Source organism: Lolium rigidum, chromosome 1, assembly GCF_022539505.1.
Source record: "Lolium rigidum isolate FL_2022 chromosome 1, APGP_CSIRO_Lrig_0.1, whole genome shotgun sequence".
Taxonomy (NCBI): Eukaryota; Viridiplantae; Streptophyta; class Magnoliopsida; order Poales; family Poaceae; genus Lolium; species Lolium rigidum.
In genome coordinates, this window is record NC_061508.1 from 168413502 (window position 1) to 168434106 (window position 20605).

A 20605-nucleotide genomic window follows, 5' to 3' on the forward strand; every position below is an offset into this window, starting at 1 on the left:
CTTAGCCAACAGAAGCTTAGACCTAGATTACCCTAGTACTTAGCCATCTCGACGAGATCTCAGCCGAACTATTCGGCACCCCATTGTAACCCATTTTCTTCATAATCAAGAACAGACGAGCGAGGACGTAAGGGTTTTACCTCATCGAGGGTCCCGAACCTGGGTAAATCGCTCTCCCGCTTGTCCGTGAACCGATGTCTCGTGTCGGCTTGCGGGATTCCGTCAACCCTAAGCCCCTATCGGAGGGCATTGCCGAGGAGCACCCTCGACAATTGGCGCCGTACGTGGGAACCTCGCCGGCGCAAGATCGATCATCGGCAGATCCGATCATGTCGTCGACATCTTCATCGGCACCGCCATCACCAACTCTGGGAGGTCCGGTTCGATTCGGCTCCTACGAATTCACTCCGCATAGCGATTCTTCTCGCTCAAACTTCTCGGATCTACAAGGAAACATGGAGATGACCATCGGCAGTGTCCACTACAACGTCAACGCGGAGGGAATTCTTCAGCTACTGGAATCGCCCACCTCTGGATCAACAAGTCCTAGCGCATCATCATCACTCGATTTGTTGGCTGGCCTGACAGAATCGATGAGTTCACCCGCGCCCTCGACTCCCCGTTCGGCGTCCTCAATGTCAGTAGGATCCGATGAACCCACATCCTCGGAATTAACCTCCTACTATTGCTCGAACTGCGACGCCATGCACGGCTTGGGGTCAAGCGACACACCGTTCATCTGCAATGCCCGATACTCGTCGGGAGAAGACAGTGTCGGCAGCATTACCCGAAGAGCCACCCGAAGGTCAGCGCATCATCAGGTCTACGCCGCCAACAACACAGGAAATACAAGGCACGGAGGAGACGGAGACCGCACGCCTCGTTCTAGCAGGAGAGCAAGCTTCGAAAACAGCGCCAACAATCGCGATAGCGATTACACCATCGCAGACGAGGAGTGGGCGGCGGCCAGGGCAGCCGTACTTAACAACACTCCGCTCCCCGCAGGAACCTCGGTTGGAACCCTAAACGCATACCGCTCTATACTAGAGAAAAACCGGGAGCACCTGTCGAGAGAGCAAGCTACCCTCGAGAGACGTCTATCTGCGGCAGAACGATCCAGTGAGCGACGGAGAGCTTCACAAGGAAGCGCTTCTCGAAGTACTCTCGGGATAGGAAAACATCGGTCAAGACTGTCCAGGCTCTCAGAAGACGACGCTAGAGAAATAACGTCGAATCTAACCAAGTCCTTCATGACCACGGACACCGCGGGCATGCCACGGCCGAAGAACGTTGCGGGAGCAACAGCTAACCTCGCTGCATACCTCATCAACCAGCGTCCGAAGGATCCATGGCACAAGCTCACCGTGGTGCCCTAGAAAGTCTCGCGATATTGGGAAATAATCTAGTTCCGCAGAAGGAGAAAACCACGACGCAGGCCAGCGGTTCAAAACATTGTTGGAGATATGCCCAAGAGGCAATAATAAAAGTGGTTATTATATATCTTTATGTTTATGATAAATGTTTATATACCATGCTATAATTGTATTAACCGAAACATTGATACATGTGTGATATGTAAACAACAAAGAGTCCCTAGTAAGCCTCTTAACTAGCTTGTTGATTAATAGATGATTAGTTTCATAATCATGAACATTGGATGTTATTAATAACAAGGTTATATCATTGTATGAATGATGTAATGGACACACCCAATTAAGCGTAGCATAAGATCACGTCATTAAGTTATTTGCTATAAGCTTTCGATACATAGTTACCTAGTCCTTATGACCATGAGATCATGTAAATCACTTATACCGGAAAGGTACTTTGATTACATCAAACGCCACTGCGTAAATGGGTGGTTATAAAGGTGGGATTAAGTATCCGGAAAGTATGAGTTGAGGCATATGGATCAATAGTGGGATTTGTCCATCCCGATGACGGATAGATATACTCTGGGCCCTCTCGGTGGAATGTCGCCTAATGTCTTGCAAGCATATGAATAAGTTCATAAGAGACCACATACCACGATACGAGTAAAGAGTACTTGTCAGGAGACGAGGTTGAACAAGGTATAGTGTGATACCGATGATCAAACCTCGGACAAGTAAAATATCGCGTGACAAAGGGAATTGGTATCGTATGTGAATGGTTCATTCGATCACTAAAGTCATCGTTGAATATGTGGGAGCCATTATGGATCTCCAGATCCCGCTATTGGTTATTGGTCGGAGTGAGTACTCAACCATGTCCGCGTAGTTCGCGAACCGTAGGGTGACACACTTAAAGTTGGATGTTGAAATGGTAGTACTTGAATATGGAATGAAGTTGGAATATTTGTTCGGAGTCCCGGATGTGATCCCGGACATCACGAGGAGTTCCGAATGGTCCGGAGAATAAGATTCATATATAGGATGTCATTTTATGTGAATAAAATGATGCGGAAGGTTCTATGGAAGGTTCTAGAAGGTTCTAGAAAAGTCCGGAAGAAACCACCAAGGAAGGTGGAGTCCACATGGGACTCCACCTCCATGGCCGGCCAACCCTAGTGGGGGAGGAGTCCCAAGTGGACTCCCCTTAGGGGGCCGGCCACCCCCCCTATGGAAGGTGGAATTCCCACCTCTAGTGGGAGGGAAGGTTTCCCACCATATGGAAGGTTTTGGGTTCGGGTCTTATTCGAAGACTTGTAGTCCAACACTTGGGGCTTCCACCTATATATAGAGGGCCAAGGGGAGGGGGCCGACCACCCCAAGACCACAAGCTGGCCGCCCCCCATAGAGTGGCCGGCCACCCCCTCCCAAACCCTAGCTTTGCTCCTCCACTTCATATTGCCCGCATAGCTTAGCGAAGCTCCGCCGGACTTCTACACCGCCACCGACACCACGCCGTCGTGCTGTCGGATTCAAGAGGAGCTACTACTTCCGCTGCCCGCTGGAACGGGGAGGTGGACGTCGTCTTCATCAACAACCGAACGTGTGACCGAGTACGGAGGTGCTCGCCCGTTCGTGGCGCCGGAACCGATCGTGATCAAGATCTTCTACGCGCTTTTGCAAGCGGCAAGTGAACGTCTACCGCAGCAACAAGAGCCTCCTCTTGTAGGCTTTGGAATCTCTTCAAGGGTGAGTCTCGACAATCCCCTCGTTGCTACCGTCTTCTAGATTGCATCTTGGCTTGGATTGCGTGTTCGCCGTAGGAAAATTTTTGTTTTCTATGCTACGTTATCCTACGGTGGTATCGAGCCGTGTCTATGCATAGATGGTTGCACGAGTAGAACACAATGGTTTGTGGGCGTTGATGCTCTTGTTATCTTTAGTTGAGTACTTTGCATCTTTGTGGCATAGTGGGATGAAGCGGCTCGGGCTAACTTTACATGACCGCGTTCATGAGATTTGCTCCACGCTTGACATGCAACTTGTATTGCATAAGTGGCTTTGCGGGTGTCTCGTCTCTCCTACTATAGTGAAGATTCAATTTACTCCTCTATTGAAAACACTAGTATCACCGTTGTGGTTCATGTTCGTAGGTAGATTGGATCTTACTCGAAAACCCTAAACCACGTAAAATATGCAAACCAAATTAGAGAACGTCTAACTTGTTTTTGCAGGGTTTGGTGATGTGATATGGCCATAATGTGATGATGAATATGTATGAGATGATCATTATTGTATTGTGGCAACCGGCAGGAGCCTTATGGTTGTCTTTAAATTTCATGTTGAGTAGTATTTCAAAGTAGTTGTAATAGTTGCTACATGGAGGACGATCATGAAGACGGCGCCATTGACCTTGGTGCTTCGCCGACGATGATGGAGATCATGCCCGTTGATGATGGAGATCATGTCCACGCTTTGGAGATCAAGATCAAAGGCGCAAAGACAAAAGGGCCATATCATATCACATATGAACCGCATGTGATGTTAATCCTTTTATGCATCTTATTTTGCTTAGATCGCGACGGTAGCATTATAAGATGATCCCTCTCACTAAAATCTCAAGATAATAAAGTGTTCATCCTTAGTAGCACCGTTATCAAGTCTTGTCGTTTCGAAGCATCTCGTGATGATCGGGTGTGATAGATTCAATAAGTACATACAACGGGTGCAAGACAGTTTTGCACATGCGGATACTAAGGTGGCCTTGACGAGCCTAGAATGTACAGACATGGTCTCGGAACACGTGATACCGAAAGGTAGAGCATGAATCATATGATTGATATGATGAACACTTTGAGTGTTCGCCATTGAAATCACACCTTTTCTCGTGATGATCGGGTTTAGGTGCGGTAGATTTGGTTCGTGTGATCACTAAGACAATGCGAGGGATATTGTTTTGAGTGGGAGTTCACCTAGATTTTTAATTATATTGAATTAAAATTTGAACTCAATTTGTCATAAACTTAGTCTAAACTATTGCAAATATGTTGTAGATATGGCGTCCCCAATCAATTTTAACCAGTTCCTAGAGAAAGAAAAACTTAAGAGCAACGGTAGCAACTTCACCGACTGGTTCCGTCATGTGAGGATCTTCCTCAATGGCGGAAATCTGCAATATGTGCTTGATGCACCGCTAGGTGACCCTCCAGCAGAAACTGAAACCGATGAAGTAAAGAATGTTTACGCAACTCGGAAAACTCGGTACTCTCAAGTTCAGTGTGCCATCTTATGCAGTCTGGAATCCGATCTTCAAAAACGTTTTGAGCACCACGATCCTCATGAGTTGATGAAAGAGTTGAAGACTATTTTTGAAACTCATGCGGCCGTGGAATGCTATGAAGCATCGAAACACTTTTTCAGCTCGTATGATGGAAGAAGGCAGCTCCATTAGTGAGCACATGCTCGTTATGACCGGGCATGCGAAGAAACTCGGTGACTTGGGAATAGTGATTCCTAACGGACTCGGGGATTAATCGTGTCCTTCAATCACCGCCACCAAGTTACAAGAACTTTGTGATGAATTACAATATGCGGAACATGAACAAGGAGTTTCCGAACTCTTTGGCATGTTAAAAGCTGCTGAGATTGAGATTAAGAAAGAGCACCAAGTGTTGATGGTCAACAAGACCACCAGTTTCAAGAAACAGAGCAAGTCTAAGGGAAAATTCAAGAAGGGTGGCAAGAAAGCTGCCACGCCTCCTATGAAACCTAAGAACGGCCCTAAGCCTGATGCTGATTGCTATTACTGCAAAGAGAAGGGACACTGGAAGCGTAATTGCTCCAAGTATTTGGCAGATCTGAAGAGCGGCCTTGTCAAGAAGAAGAAAGAAGGTATATCTGATATACATGTTATAGATGTTCATTTCACCTGGTTCTCGTTCTAGTACTCGGGTATTTGATACTGGTTCGGTTGCTCATATTTGTAACTCGAAACAGGAACTAAAGAATAAACGACAACTGCTGAAAGATGAAGTGACGATGCGCGTTGGAAACGGATCCAAGGTCAATGTGATCGCAATCGGGACACTTCCTCTACATCTACCTTCGGGATTAGTTTTAAGCCTAAATAATTGTTATTATGTACCCGCGTTGAGCATGAACATTATATCAGGATCTTGTTTAATGCAAGACGGTTATTCATTCAAGTCTGAGAATAATGGTTGTTCTATCTTTATGAATAATATCTTTTATGGTCGAGCACCTGAAAAGAATGGCTTATTTCTATTAGATCTCGATAGTAGTGATACACATATACATAACATTGATGCTAAGCGAATTAAATTGAATGATAATTCTACTTATATGTGGCACTGGTCGTCTTGGTCATATTGGAGTGAAACGCATGAAGAAACTCCATACCGATGGATTACTTGAATCACTTGACTTTGAGTCACTTGATAGATGCGAAGCATGTCTGATGGGAAAAATGACTAAGACTCCATTCTCGGGTATGATGGAGCGAGCTACTGACTTATTGGAAATCATACATACAGATGTGTGTGGACCAATGAGTGTAGCATCGCGCGGTGGTTATCGTTATGTTCTAACCTTCACCGATGATTTGAGTAGATATGGGTATATCTATTTAATGAAACATAAATCCGAAACTTTCGAGAAGTTTAAGGAATTCCAAAGTGAAGTAGAAAATCAACGTAACAAGAAGATTAAATTTCTACGATCTGATCGCGGAGGTGAATATCCGAGTTATGAGTTTGGCATGCATTTAAAGAAATGCGGAATACTTTCACAATTGACACCGCCGGGAACACCACAACGAAACGGTGTGTCCGAACGTCGTAATCGAACTCTCTTAGATATGGTTCGTTCTATGATGTCTCTTACTGATTTGCCGTTATCATTTTGGAGTTATGCATTAGAGACAACCGCATTCACTTTAAATAGAGCACCATCAAAATCCGTTGAAACGACGCCGTATGAATTATGGTTTAATAAGAAACCTAAGTCGTCGTTCCTAAAAGTTTGGGGTTGCGAAGCCTATGTAAAAAAGTTACAACCGGACAAGCTAGAACCCAAAGCGGAGAAATGCGTCTTCATAGGATACCCTAAGGAAACTATAGGGTACACTTTCTATCACGGATCCGAAGGCAAGATCTTTGTTGCTAAGAACGGAACCTTTCTTGAGAAAGAATTTCTCACTAAAGAAGTGATCTGGAAGAAAAGTAGAACTCGATGAGATTGAAGAATCTCTACTCGTTGATCGAGTAGCGCAAGCATCGGAAAATGTTCCTGTACCACCTACACCGACAACGAGAGGAAGCTAATGATAATGATCATGAAACTTCAAATGAGACAGCTATCGAACCTCGCAGATCGACAAGGGATCGTGCCACTCCAGATTGGTATGATCCTTGTCTAAATGTCATGATTGTGGATAACAATGATGAAGACCCTGCGACGTATGAAGAAGCGATGATGAGCCCAGTATTCCAACAAATGGCAAGAAGCCATGAAATCCGAAATGGGATCCATGTATGATAACAAAGTATGGACTTTGGTAGACTTACTCGATAGCCGCAAGGCTGTCGAGAATAAATGGATCTTCAAAAGAAAAACAGATGCCGATGGTAATATTACTCGTCTATAAAGCTCGACTTGTCGCAAAGGGTTTCCGACAAATTCAAGGTGTTGACTACGATGAGACTTTCTCACACTGTAGCGAAGCTAAAATCTGTGAGGATTTTGTTAGCAATAGCTGCATTTTTCGATTATGAGATTTGGCGTATGGATGTCAAAACGGCATTCCTTAATGGAGACATTGAGGAAGAGTTGTATATGGTACAACCCAAAGGTTTTGTCGATCCTAAAAATGCTCGACAAAGTATGCAAACTTCAGCCGTTCAATCTATGGACCGAAGCAAGCATCGAGAAGTTGGAACCGACGTTTTGATAAGGTGATCAAAGACTTCGGGTTTATACGGTGTCATGGAGAGGCCTCGTATTTACAAGAAAGTGAGTGGGAGCTCCGTAGCATTCCTGATATTATATGTAGATGACATATTATTGATTGGGAATGATATAGAACTATTAAGCGATGTAAAGGGTTATTTGAATAATAGTTTTTCAATGAAAGACCTTGGTGAAGCATCATACATATTAGGCATCAAGATTTATAGAGATAGATCAAAACGTCTAATAGGGCTATCACGAGAGTACATACTGGACAAGATTCTCAAGAAGTTTAGAATGGACGAAAGTAAGAAAGGATTCTTACCTATGTTACTGGGCAAGGTCTTGAGTAAGACTCAAGGACCGGCTACGAGCAGAAGAAAGAGAAAGGATGAGTCGGATCCCCTATGCCTCGGCAGTAGGCTCTATCATGTATGCCATGCTATGCACAAGACCGGATATAGCGCATGCTCGTTAGTTTGACTAGCGAGATATCAAAGTGATCCAGGAATGGAACACCGGACAGCGGTCAAGAATATCCCGAAGTACTTGAAAAGAACTAAGGATATGTTTCTTTGTTATGGAGGTGACCAAGAGCTCGTTGTAACAAGTTACACCGATGCAAGTTGGAACACTGATCCTGATGACTCTAAGTCACAATCTGGATACGTGTTTATATTGAATGGTGTCTGCGATAGAGCTGGGCAAGCTCGAAGCAAGTGCACGGTGGCGAAATCCTCAACGGAATCGGAGTACATAGCGGCTTCGGAGGCTTCATCGGAAGCGGTATGGATGAAGAGGTTCATTGTAGAGCTCGGTGTGGTTCCTAGTGCATTGGACCCATTTGTCATCTACTCGTGATAACATGGGTGCCATCGCCAATGCACAAGAGCCAAGGTCACACAAGAGGCTGAAGCATATCAAGCTGCGTTACCACTCGATTCGCGAGTACATCGAAGATGGAGAAGTAAAGATTTGCAAAGTACACACCGATCCGAATGTAGCAGATCCGTTGACTAAAGCTCTCCCTAGGGCAAAGCATGACCAACACCGTAATGCGATGGGTGTTAGGTATATTACAATGTAATCTAGATTATTGACTCTAGTGCAAGTGGGAGATCTGTTGGAGATATGCCCAAGAGGCAATAATAAAAGTGGTTATTATATATCTTTATGTTTATGATAAATGTTTATATACCATGCTATAATTGTATTAACCGAAACATTGATACATGTGTGATATGTAAACAACAAAGAGTCCCTAGTAAGCCTCTTAACTAGCTTGTTGATTAATAGATGATTAGTTTCATAATCATGAACATTGGATGTTATTAATAACAAGGTTATATCATTGTATGAATGATGTAATGGACACACCCAATTAAGCGTAGCATAAGATCACGTCATTAAGTTATTTGCTATAAGCTTTCGATACATAGTTACCTAGTCCTTATGACCATGAGATCATGTAAATCACTTATACCGGAAAGGTACTTTGATTACATCAAACGCCACTCGCGTAAATGGGTGGTTATAAAGGTGGGATTAAGTATCCGGAAAGTATGAGTTGAGGCATATGGATCAATAGTGGGATTTGTCCATCCCGATGACGGATAGATATACTCCGGGCCCTCTCGGTGGAATGTCGTCTAATGTCTTGCAAGCATATGAATAAGTTCATAAGAGACCACATACCACGATACGAGTAAAGAGTACTTGTCGGGAGACGAGGTTGAACAAGGTATAGTGTGATACCGATGATCAAACCTCGGACAAGTAAAATATCGCGTGACAAAGGGAATTGGTATCGTATGTGAATGGTTCATTCGATCACTAAAGTCATCGTTGAATATGTGGGAGCCATTATGGATCTCCAGATCCCGCTATTGGTTATTGGTCGGAGTGAGTACTCAACCATGTCCGCGTAGTTCGCGAACCGTAGGGTGACACACTTAAAGTTGGATGTTGAAATGGTAGTACTTGAATATGGAATGAAGTTGGAATATTTGTTCGGAGTCCGGATGTGATCCCGGACATCACGAGGAGTTCCGGAATGGTCCGGAGAATAAGATTCATATATAGGATGTCATTTTATGTGAATAAAATGATGCGGAAGGTTCTATGGAAGGTTCTAGAAGGTTCTAGAAAAGTCCGGAAGAAACCACCAAGGAAGGTGGAGTCCACATGGGACTCCACCTCCATGGCCGGCCAACCCTAGTGGGGGAGGAGTCCCAAGTGGACTCCCCTTAGGGGGCCGGCCACCCCCTATGGAAGGTGGAATTCCCACCTCTAGTGGGAGGGAAGGTTTCCCACCATATGGAAGGTTTTGGGTTCGGGTCTTATTCGAAGACTTGTAGTCCAACACTTGGGGCTTCCACCTATATATAGAGGGCCAAGGGGAGGGGGCCGACCACCCCAAGACCACAAGCTGGCCGCCCCCATAGAGTGGCCGGCCACCCCTCCCAAACCCTAGCTTTGCTCCTCCACTTCATATTGCCCGCATAGCTTAGCGAAGCTCCGCCGGACTTCTACACCGCCACCGACACCACGCCGTCGTGTCTGTCGGATTCAAGAGGAGCTACTACTTCCGCTGCCCGCCGGAACGGGGAGGTGGACGTCGTCTTCATCAACAACCGAACGTGTGACCGAGTACGGAGGTGCTGCCCGTTCGTGGCGCCGGAACCGATCGTGATCAAGATCTTCTACGCGCTTTTGCAAGCGGCAAGTGAACGTCTACCGCAGCAACAAGAGCCTCCTCTTGTAGGCTTTGGAATCTCTTCAAGGGTGAGTCTCGACAATCCCCTCGTTGCTACCGTCTTCTAGATTGCATCTTGGCTTGGATTGCGTGTTCGCCGTAGGAAAATTTTTGTTTTCTATGCTACGTTATCCTACAAACATCATGCGAGAGATGCTCGGGATGAAATCACCGAGAGCCGGATTGATAAAGCAAGGCGACGACGCGCCGCCAGAAAGGACGACGACAGTGATTCCTCAGATGAGGATCAGGAGTACGATGGCGAACTAAGGGGAGCCGATTGTTTGAGTTACAAAATCCGCGAGACGATGCCACCCAAAAAGTTCAAGCCTACTCCCACCGACGCTGCCAAGTATGATGGGCAGCGAGGAACCAAGATCTTGGATAGATGATTACCCGCAGATCGTGATTCCGCATAAAGGGAACCGGATAGCGGCAATGCGATGCTTGCAGCTCTACTTAAAGGATTCAGCGCGAGCCTGGTTAAGAGGGCTGCCGAAGGGTTCCATTAAATAATGGGACGACCTAGTGCACGCCTTTGTTGCTAATTTCCAGGCAACGTACAAGAGACCCATCGGGATTGAGGAATTACGCAACTGCCAGCAGAAGCAGAAGGATTCAATGCGCTCATACATAGGGAGATTCACCAAACTCCTAAACGCCGCCGAAGATGTATCTGTAGACAGAGCAATCGACGCTTTCAGTGATGGCGTCCGACGTGAAAGTTACATAGAAGAACTCAGACGCAAAAAGCCGAAAACCATTACCAAGCTAATGGAAATTGCCAACAGCTGGGCTGATGGCGAGGACAACGTGCGAAGACCGCGGCAGTGCAACGATGACGAAGATGACGACCAGCCGAAGCACGACTCGGGCAGTCGAAGGGATCGGCACAAGAGGAGGAAAAATCGCAACTATGACGACAACAACCTGGTAGCTGCAGGATACTCCGATCGACATGACGATCGATATGATGAAAGAAGAGACGATCGACATGATGGCAATCGGAACAACTCTGGAAACCGTGGCAATTATAAACCACGGCAGCAGAGGATTCCTGAGCTACCCTACGCTGAGCAGATCAACGCCCCCTGTTACTTGCACTCGTATGTCGAATCCAAGGACGGCCAAACGAAGTTGAGTCACCTTCTCAGGGATTGTCGACAGTTCCTTGACATGCATAAACTCATCCAGCAGTCAGGACAGCAACCGTTACCACCTCCACCCCATGTTTCGCATAGGGCTCGCATGGAATTCCTTAATTAGTTGTTCTTGCATTGCTGAATCAGGAGGTAACCATATTGTCCCTTGTTTCCTGATAACACCTCCATGCAAGGAAAACTGATCGTCTGGTTCCTTAGCGATCGACAATCGTTGTAGGAGAGCTTTGGCTTGAGCATTCTGTTGATAAGCGTCAAGAACCGCCATAATCCAAGGCTGGTTGACTCGCAAGAAATGGCCTGCGCTTCAAGTTCAGGATGTGGCCTCCTTGATAAGGCATCTGCAACTCTGTTTTCCAATCCTTTTTTATACACAATTCTGTACTGCATGCCCATTAACTTGGACAAAACCTTATGTTGCCAAGGTGTATGTAATCTTTGGTCAGTGAGATGAGTAAGGCTAGCATGGTCAGTTCGAATAATGAACTCCTTATGCTGCAAGTATGCTCTCCACTGCTGGACTGCTAATAATATGGCCATATATTCCTTTTCATACGTGGACAATCCTTTGGAGCGAGGACCTAAAGCTTTGCTGACAAAAGCCAGAGGATGATCCTTCTGCATGAGAACAGCTCCAATGCCAGTGTCACAGGCGTCAGTTTCCACGACAAATACAGCAGAGAAATCAGGCAATGCCAAGACAGGAGCTGCAATGAGAGCTTTCTTCAGTGACTGGAATGCGAGTTCAGTTTCAGTTGTCCAGATGAAAGGAACATTTTTCCTGAGTAAAACTGTCAATGGCTGGCTAATAGATCCATAACCGTGCACAAATTTTCGATAATAGCCAGCCAGGCCTAAGAAGCTACGAAGTTGCTTGACATCCAGAGGTGTAGGCCATTCCTTGACTGTTTCAATTTTTGCTTCGTCAGTGGCCACACCAGAAGCCGAGATCACATGTCCCAGATAGTGTATACTTGGCTGGGCGAACGAGCACTTTGACAATTTGACCTTCCATTGATTATCCTGTAATAGCTGAAGTACAGACTGGAGGTGCTGTAGATGCTCCTGATAATCATTACTATATACCAGGATATCATCAAAGAAAACGACAGCAAATTTACGAAGAACTGGAGCTAATGTCCTGTTCATTTACGCTTGAAAAGTTGCTTGGTGCACCGATTAACCCGAAGGCCATAACGAGTAAACTCATAATGGCCATGATGTGTATGAAATGCTGTTTTATGTTCATCACCTTACGTCGGTCTAATCTGGTGATATCCAACGACGCAGGTCCAACTTGGAGAACCAACAAGCTCCATGTAATTCATCCAAAAGTTCATCAATGACGAGTAAGGGATATTTGCTCTTGATCGTTAAAGCATTCAAGTGGCCAAAATCAATACAAGGTCGCCATGTCTGATCCTTCTTCTTGACCATGATCAGAGGTGAAGCAAAATTGCTGGCACTAGGACGAATAACTCCCGACTGCAACATTTCTGCAATCTGTTTTTCCACTTCATTCTTCAGTTCAGGGGCCAAGCGGTAGGGTCTGATTTGGACAGGCCGAGCTCCTTCTATCAAGGGAATAGAGTGAGATACTGCCCTGTGTGGTGGGAGCTCTTCGGGTTCGAGCAAATATGGAAGCAAATTTATCAAGGATAGACTGAACTTCAGGAGGCACCATAGATTTGACACTGTCGTCAGCTTGTACAACATGTAGTTCTATCACAGTACAAGCAAAGGTATCAGCTGGATTTCCTTGCAAACACACCCATGCCCCCTTGTGCTGAAATGCAATCCATTTCTGTTGCCAATCGATAAGCTGAGGGCTATGAGAAGAAAGCCTGTCCATGCCCACAATTCCATCATAGCTCTTGAGTGGCAATATTTTGAAACAAGAAGTAAAAGATAGCTTGTCGCAAGCCCATTCACACTGAGGAATATATGTGTCACAAATGAGGATACCACCACCAGCAACCTTAACTCGACGAGGAGTAGGTAATGGAACATGTCCGATCGGTTTGGCGACAAGAGATGCATTCACAAAGGAATTGTTGCTACCGGAATCCAACAGAAACACGAGCAGGATGTCCTTGAACAGGTGCGTGGAGCACAATAGACTGCTCGGGAGGTTCATCGATAAAGGACACATCTCGCTAATTGCATCAATTCCATATCCATTACCGAATCCGCACTCTCCCATTGATAACTATCGCGGCTGCTGGAAAAAGTCCACCGGTTCTCGCACCACATGTAACCGAACCGTGGACTGACATTTGTGCTCACGTGAGTATTTTTCACCACATGTGAAGCACAGATTCTTAGCACGGCGATAATTTCTCGGAGCTGCAATCTTGTCGTCCGTTGTCCTGGACACTTCTGTAGATCGAGTTTGAGGACGATCATCCAGAGGGCGGCTATACACAGGGGCAGTAGCAGGAATTCTTCGAGATGTGGTCATGACTGAAGAATTCAACGCTGTTATGCCATCGCCAACTTCCTCCTGCACCAAAGCAATAGTATACGCAGTATCCAAGTCTTGAGGAAGCTGAATTGCTACTAACAGGCGAACTGCAGGTTTAAGGCCCTCTAAAAAGCGTGTGACATAGTGGAGCGGATCAGGTTGATTTTCATACGCAGCAAGTTGATCAACTAATTCAGCAAATTGGTTAACATACTCTTCGACGGTTCCTGTCTGAACTAGCTTATACAAGCGTCTAATCGAGATCGGTGTTGATTCCTACCAAAGCGTAGAAGAACTTCCGGCAAAATTCAGACCACGTGAATTTCCTAATTGATGTTTTAATGGAATTTAGCCAACGAGCAGGCTGGGCCGATGAACTGCATGGAAGCAAGCTTGACCCATAGATGTGACGAAGTGTCAAACAGATCAAAGTAATCCTCACAACGAATCTGCCACAACTGTGGATTTTCCCCATCGAACTTAGGGAAATCCACGCGAGGAATACGCCCCCGCGGCGGTGAATCAGTACGCTCATCTCGGAGATCAAATGAACGAGGAGCAGGATCTGAATTGCGATGCGGACGGATACCTCTTGCCGGAGGTGGTATGTAAGGGCCAGCAGCCCCAACATCCGACCTCCGTGTCGGCCGATGAAGCGCGGCGCCCCTCCGGGCCGGTCTCCGCGTCGCCCCCAAGCGTCCGATGGCCTGATCCGGATCGTCCTGGTTGGCGGCGAGACCCACTTGCTCCCGCAGCTCGGAGATGTGCTGCTGAAGTGTGTTCTCGACTCCATCGGCGTACGGCTGCATGGTGCTCACCGCCTTGTCGATGGAGGAGCGCACGGCCGATTCCACGGCGGTGTTGACGGCCTTGGTGATCAAGTCGTCGATGTCCTTCTTCCGCTGCTCTGCTGCACCGGCCGAGGCCGCGGTGAGCGTGTCGTAGATCGCGCGGCCTTCCGGGGTCAGCGACTCCATGATCTGTTGCCGAGCGAGATCTGCGGCGCGGCGAGCTCGAGTCTCCAGCGCGATCCGTTGCTTGCGAGAGGGAAGAAAAAATTCCGGCGGATTTGAGTGGTGGGTAGGCTCTAGATACCAATTGTTAAGATCACTCGCAGGATTGTTGCTAGATTCACAGGAATTGTAGCCAAGGTTACAGCGAGTTCGAGTTCGAATTTGGAAGAACAGCGAGAGAGAGAGATACAGGCCAACTGGCCAGGCCGAAGCCAATCACTACTTTCCTATCCTTTCCTTCTGTCGACGTGGTCTTTATATAGGTGACCAATCCTCGTCCGCCAAGTCATCAGCGGGCCTAGTCCTTCGCAGGGAATCGGGAGCTCTCCTTGCGTGCACGCCTTTCACGTTGCGCCACCTGGTGCGGCTCCATGTCCTCAGGGTCAGTGTTAACATTAGCATGCAACTGCATGCACCCATACAATCTTTGCATCGGTTTTGATTGAGATTAGTAAACTAATAGTTGAACTATCTCTTTTCTGTCTGCTACTCGGCGTATAGGCACAACGACCCCGACAAACAAGCATGCACAAGACGGTTGCTTCCTGGAACAAGGCAGCAAATATCCTCGGACCATGCACGGCCTCAACTCTGCGGCTGCAGGCTACAGGCCACCACGAACCAACGCGGCGTGGCGGCGGCAGCCCTCCTCTCGCCATGCACCAGCGATCCTAGGCGCGGTGGTTTCTCCGTCAATAGCCTTCCGATCGGACCTGCAGGCGGAGTGCACATGGCCCCGACCACTGACTCGGCCTCTTCCCGCAGAGACGCGCGGCCTCGGTCCCGTCTCCCAGCGGCACTGTCACCAGTGGCGGTGGCGGTCACCATCCCATGGCGCGGCACTGCCCGGCCCTCGCCGGCACAGACTCCGCGCGGCAACTCGTGGAGGTACGAGCCGGTGGTGACGGCCAACCGCGGCGGCGCGGCCTTCTCTGTGACGGTGAAGGTCACTTGCCCTTGGTGCGGTGAGAGCGGATGCTTGAGGCGAGGCCTGGCCGGCAGCAACGCCCGGCCACGATGGTCGACCGAGGACCGCATGTCACGGAGGCTACGCCCGACCACGGCGTTCTGCCTGGAAACCACTGGCGCGGTGGGATCCAAGCGGCCGACAGCGGCAAGCCACTCTCGACGCCGGCGGCGGTTACCAAAATCTCCTCATGGGATGGAACCGCATGGGAGAAGGATGGATAACCATTTTATTTGGCAATTTTGCAAATCAACCCATGAATTCTTGGTAATACCAAAATTCCATGGAATTTCTGGTTCACCACCAGATTTTTCAGATCTTGAGGTCTACCTCTTGTACTTACAGAAATTGCAATCGAGTCTCGTTGGACTCTTGCTGTTTCAGCAGTTTGACCATGAGTTTATTGTTATTTGCGAGGCTTGAGAGCAAATATGCATACATTGGTCCCGCTGAATTGCATAATAATTAATGCATTATTTTACGCATGTAAAATGACGTATGTATTACATGGGTAATACTGTTGCAAAGCAATATGGTGGCTCCATTATTCTTATAGAATATAGAATTTGCTTGCAAATTTGAAAAACATCAGGTAACCAAGTGTATGACACTTGCATAACTATGTCAAGTTTATACTTGTCAATTAGAAGGTAATTGATATGTAGCATCTACTACATAATTGTAGATTATGCACCGTTACCTTAAGGTCTAAATTATGTCATTATGACATAATGACCCCTTCAATTTTGCACACAACTTATGGATTGCATGAGGGCAATGAATTTATTTCGTTCACAACTGCGAGGTTTACACCGCCATGTGGTGATTACCTTCAATGTGTTTTAATTAACACAAGGTTGTGAGAAGTACCATAAGAGTGAGATCTACACTACTTAGTAGTGATTATCTCCATGTGTTTTAAGCAAAAAATGAAGGCGCAATAGTTATGGCATGGTATCATAGCAACGAAATAATTTTCGTTTAAAACTATGATGTCTACACATCTGGTGACTATCTTGATGTAGTTTTGCCAAATGCTTCGCAACTTCATAGCATTTGTCATTGGTTGTGACTTTAGTGTCACGTACTCCATCAAATGTGGAACCAAGACATTGGCGACGATAACATCGCCATATTATGCTACGAAGAGAATTATGCAAAGTACTTGCATAATTTGGTGATTACCTTCCATGCAAACACAACTTATGAGACGCCATCATAGCTACGAATTAATTTTCAGGCACAACTGAGAGGTTTAACACCATTTTGTGGTGATTACCTTCATGTGTTATAAATAACATAAGGTTGTGGAGGCTATGATCGATGAGAATGTCCATAAAAGTGAGGCACCACTAGGTGGTTGACTACCTCCATGTGTTTTTAGGAAATTAAAGGTTTGTCCCTTTTGAGGTGACTAACTTTAATTTGAAGATCTACACCACATTGTGGTGTTCTTGTGGAAGGCTTGACCTATATGGGTCACTACGAATCACCGTGACCATGATTATGCTCAGCCATAGCATTTTCATCCTACTTAATTTACTGATGGTAAATTAATGCATGAATATTTCATGCATCATATGGCTGACCTTTCTCGAAAGGTAGTGCGATGAGATGACATTATGTGGGAGTAATCATTTAACATGGGTCCTGGACATTGATGATTTTTTCAACCTGTGGCCATGTCGCCACGGAAACTCCACATGTAGATAATGGCATGGCTATTCTAAGATAGCATAATCGCAATGACTCGATTCTCAAATTGAGTATTTGAATGGATGGTGAATATCCATTGTCCCTTTTGGGACCCACCCCCCCTCGAGGAGATATATTGTTATAAACGTAACACGAATGACTATTGATTCGTGTTTGGGACTGCAAGTCCGTTAAGGCTTATATGTCTTTTGCCTATAAATCAACATTGGGTTGAGATTATATGATAAGGCTATTTCGGATACATATCTGATTGTAAGTCCTTATTGCACTTTACATTCTCCTATGATGGTAAATATAAATACCATTTTATTTCAAGGCAAAAATATGATAAACTTCTTATGAAGGATTGTCATGTTCAATTGGTGTTATACCATTGCCTGAAATTCATGCTTGCGCTCTTAGTGCTAAGCAATTTAGTGGTTAAAACCACAGAGAGTTGAATGTAAAGTGAAGGCAAAATGAAAAATAAAAATGAACTATATATCTCAAAAGGGAATGGATCATTTAAGAGAAATGATCGCAATGACAACATTGTTTGTCAAAGGGGTGGTAGTCACTGTGGTAGTACGAAATATCGTACCAATGGTTACCAATATGTAAAGTATTGGATTGAATCATATCACCAACTCCTTATCGGAGAAGTAAATGAGTTCAATGGGATAAGATTGAAGTTCAACTTCAAAGGAACAACCAGAAATATTCTGGTACTGTAGAAGGAAAAAATAACTCCGCTACAGTGATGATATACTTGTGGATGGTTATTCCCAAGATGTCCTGGAGATCTCGTGTAGTCTCCTGGTTATCCCAAATATCATTAGCCTATAATTGTACTACTACATGTAGTATAATTCGCAACATTATGTCCCGAGGACATGATAGTTGAGAAAATTGAGTGTATGAATCATTTCATGCTCAATTTTGTTGCGTACGCAATAATTTTTCCTCCTTTATCACCATGGTATGGGAAGTTAGAGAAATTATTGACAATTATGTTGACCAATACTTGACTGTTGCAATATTCCCAACAACCATAAGATTTTATGTGCACTAGATGTGCCATAAGGGAATTAATTTTAAGGCACTCTCACCTTAAAATTCAGAATGAGCCACACATTACTCTTGAAAGCATTCAAGAATGTATGTGGATTACTCAACCATTGTGTGGGTTATGTTGGTGCTTCATGATTGCACAGATGCATCTTGAAGATGGTCTTATGTGTGTATCATTCACACAAAACCATGTGAATACTGAATTAAGTGCTCAAATTGACGAATTTAGAGCAGGGTGTCCTAACGTGGGATAATACCATTGGAATGGAATTGTCGCTGAATTTGTTTCACGAACATTCAATGGTCATATTCAGTATATTTTGTACATACCCACAATGGTTTGGCTAGATCTCTTCTGAAAGAGAGTCAAAGTGGCATGGCCAATGTTACAGAATTGTGATTTGCCAACATTTAGTTGGCGGTAACATGCGGAATCACACGCCGCATGTTTAATACTGTGTCTCCTTGCAGTTTGTACGTGGAAATAGGATTTCCCATCTGCGGTAATCGGTTGCATCCGATATCACCACCCCGGAGTATGTCATGGGCCCTCACATATATTTGGGATCTATGTGAGTAATAACTGTGGTATGATTGTTAATCCGTCACATACCTTAACCCTGAAAAGGGAGTTAGGGGCCTGTACGCTGATTGCTTTTGCAATAAGGACATTTTCTGGCATTAGGGGGAGATGTGTACCACACAGAATGCCAGGAAATGGCTAAGAAATGTCGTTGACATTTGATCCACGTACTTAAGAAACTGAACTAGAGGTTCAGGTTATGAGAAATTTGCATTTTATTGCAAATGATCTACCAATATATTTACTAGTGACAAAGGTGTCATTTTGGTCATGTATCAGATTGAGTGGAGGTATCTAATAAACCACTTGTCTCCCCATATGAGAGCAAGAGGGGGAGAATTCTGATCATATGAGACTAAGTTCTCTTTGTTTTTGTTGGAACAAAAGAGATGGTCTCCCAATCACCAAATGTGGTTCAACCTATGGTTGTATGACACCAGTAGGATGTGTATCATCCAGGACCCAGCACAGTGTGCACACATTTTTGTGTGCTGGGACATCGAAACACCTTGACTCTGTTGTTATGGGAAGTCACATCGAGTTGAGAGGCACAATCAAAATTCCACTGATGATACTGATTCATGAGAATCGTATATGAGAAAGTCTACATATGTCGACATATAAATCTTCTTGGCAATTGCTAAAATCCTTTTGGGCCCTGAACCAAAATCCATGGAGAGTGTTGTTGCACTTATATTGGTTCAAATGAAAGGAAGCAATTGAGGAAGAATGGTGCTCGCTCATCAGAAAGAGGTATTTACGATAGTAAAACCTTCTCCACATAAGTATCTCCCATAGGGAAGAGAGAATGAGGTGGTGATAAAGCGAGGCTTTTGTAGCACAAGGGTTTTTCGCAGAATCCCGACATCAGTCATGATGTGATATACCTTCTTGGTATGAGTGGAATCATGTTTCGATACTAAATGTCATTGGCAGTACTGATGCATGTGGTTGATGTATGTAGTTGTGCCTGCATACTCCCACTGGTCACTCAATTTGGACTTATATATTGAAGTCATTGAAGGACTTCATATTCTGAATCCAAAGGAAAATTGCAACATGTGTGTGGAAAACTTCTGGAGTCATTCTATGACTTGAAGTAGTCGGAGATAATTTTGTGGTACAACCGACTGTGTGAGTTCTTCCATGATGAAGATAACTCTAATATCAATGATTATTAATGTGTACTCATGGATAAATCCTTAATTGGATTTTACGTCACCTAAGTGGTGTTGATGATCTTATCATCAATGTCTTTATGCGAGACATTTGAGATACACACAATCATTTTAAGACGGAGATTTGGGTCAAACCAAATCGTGCTTAAGTTTTAACTTGAGCTTGTTCCCCCAGGAATAAATATATATCAGTCTTCATATATCCCAAAAAATTGAATAAGTTCAATACGGATATATAGTATCGGAGACACATATGGTCATATTATATGGGATACCAATCCTTGGAAAGGTGGGAAGATGGTGAAGTGATAGATGGAGCTGAAGTTCCATATCTACCATCGGAGCACTGAGATATCTTGCAAAATACGTCAGGCCTGACATT